The 2,227-nt window shown below is 44.8% G+C and overlaps 1 non-coding gene across 1 annotated transcript; it reads right to left on the bottom strand.

Moving 5' to 3' along the window:
- Window positions 1-2,154: 2,154 nt before the first annotated feature.
- On the bottom strand, window positions 2,155-2,227 carry TRNAG-CCC (transfer RNA glycine (anticodon CCC)). The gene has a single exon. It is a non-coding gene; the product is annotated as a tRNA-Gly (tRNA).

Raw genomic sequence — 2,227 nt, 5'->3', positions numbered from 1 at the left:
CTGGTGGAGTTAATCATCTAGTTCGAACAGGAAGAGATCACTGTGAAAAGTTAAATGAAATGTCTCAATAACAGTTCCAGACAGTAGAAGAGATGTCATAAAACAGTGCACCATTCACTGCCAAAAAGATTGTTGCTGACAATAAGTGCTGTAGGATTGCAAAGAAGACACAGATCGCTCCCAGCTGGGGAAAGCCAGGTGAGACTTTACAGACAGCGCAGGATTCCTGTGCATCTTGAAAGAGACATAGAAAGTTGTGTGTGGGCAGAGGATGCACAATAAGAGCCTCTTAGAAAGGCTGGTTTAGGGTGGTCCGGTGGTTAAGACAGAAAAGGCAGAGGAACCAGAGATCAAATTGCCAACATCTGCTGGATCATCAAAAAAGCAAGAGAGTTCCAGAAAAACATCTATTTCTGCTTTACTGACTATGCCAAAGCCTTTGACACAATAAACTTTATTTATTAAAAAACACCATATTGTGGATCACAATAAACTGGGAAATTCTGAAAGAGATGGAAATACCAGACCACCTGACCTGCCTCTTGAGAAACCTATATGTAGATCAGGAAGCAACAGTTAGAACTGGACATGGAACAACAGACTGGTTCCAAATAGGAAAAGGAGTATGTCGGGGCTGTATATTGTCACCCTGTTTATTTAACTTACATGCAGAGTACATGATGAGAAACGCTGGGCTGGAAGAAGCACAAGCTGGAATCAAGATTGCTGGGAGAAATATCAATAACCTCAGATATGCAGATGACACCACCCTTATGGCAGAAAGTGAAGAGGAACTAAAAAGCCTCTTGATGAAAGTGAAAGAGGAGAGTGAAAAAGTTGGCTTAAAGCTCAACATTCAGAGAACTAAGATCATGGCATCCGGTCCCATCACTTCATGGGAAATAGGTGGAGAAACAGTGGAAACAGTGTCAGACTTTATTTTCTGGGGCTCCAAAATCACTGCAGATGGTGACTGCAGCCCTGAAATTAAAAGACACTTACTCCTTGGAAGGAAAGTTATGACCAACCTAGATAGCATATTGAAAAGCAGAGACATTACTTTGCCAACAAAGGTCTGTCTAGTCAAGGCTATGGTTTTTCCAGTGGTCATATATGGATGTGAGAGTTGGACAGTGAAGAAAGCTGAGCCCCGAAGAATTGATGCCTTTGAACTGTGGTGTTGGAGAAGGCTCTTGAGAGTCCCTTGGACTACAAGGAGATCCAACCAGTCCATCCTAAAGGAGATCAGTCGTGGATGTTCATTGGAAGGACTGATGCTGAGGCTGAAACTCTAGTACTTTGGCCACCTCATGCGAAGAGTTGACTCACTGGAAAAGACTCTGATGCTGGGAGGGATTGGGGACAGGAGGAGAAGGGGATGACAGAGGATGAGATGACTGGATGGCATCACCGACTCGATGAACATGAGTTTGGGTGGACTCCAGGAGTTGGTAATTGACAGGGAGGCCTGGCGTGCTGTGATTCATGGGGTCGCAAAGAGTCGGACAGGACTGAGCGACTGAACTGAACTGTGGTTAAAACTTAGAGCTTCCCCTGCGGAGAGCCTCGGGTTCGATCCCTGGTCACAGAATTAAGATCCAGCATGCCTCACAATGTGGCCAAAAAAAAGCTGGCCTATAGAAAAAAAAAAAAAAAATATATATATATATATATATATATATAAGGAATATTCCAGGACATCTGGGCGACCTGTGTAGGAAGGGAGGCAGTCCAGGACCCATGTGGACAATGCCAGGTTGTAGAGGAACATTAGACGTTCAAAAGAAGATGGCAGAAAAGGTAGGAACAATCTAAGAGTCCATCAACAGACACAGAGAAACACAGTGTGGTGTGCGATGGAGATATTATTCAGCTTTCAAGAAGAAGGGAGTTCTGACACATTCTGCAGTATGCATAAACCTTGGATACTACGCTCAGTGAAATAAGCCAGTCACGAGGAAGAAATTCTGTATGATCCCACTTCTAGGAGGTTACCTGGTTGCCAGAGGCTGAGGGGAGAGGGGAATGGGGAGTTAGTATTCAGTGGACACGGGAGTTTCAGATTTTTTTATTACCTGTATTTTATTTGGCTGCACCGGGTCTTAGCTGCAGCACCAGGGATCTTCCATCTTCTCTGCAGTGTGTGGGATCTAGTTCCTTGACCAGGGATCGATCCCGGGTCCCCTGCATTGGGAGTGCAGAGTCTTAGCCACTGGACCACCAGGGA

The sequence above is a fragment of the Bos mutus genome, chromosome 27 (assembly GCF_027580195.1).
Source record: "Bos mutus isolate GX-2022 chromosome 27, NWIPB_WYAK_1.1, whole genome shotgun sequence".
Classification (NCBI taxonomy): Eukaryota; Metazoa; Chordata; class Mammalia; order Artiodactyla; family Bovidae; genus Bos; species Bos mutus.
The sequence above is the reverse complement of the archived record's forward strand: the minus strand, read 5'-3'. Positions and strand labels throughout refer to the sequence as shown.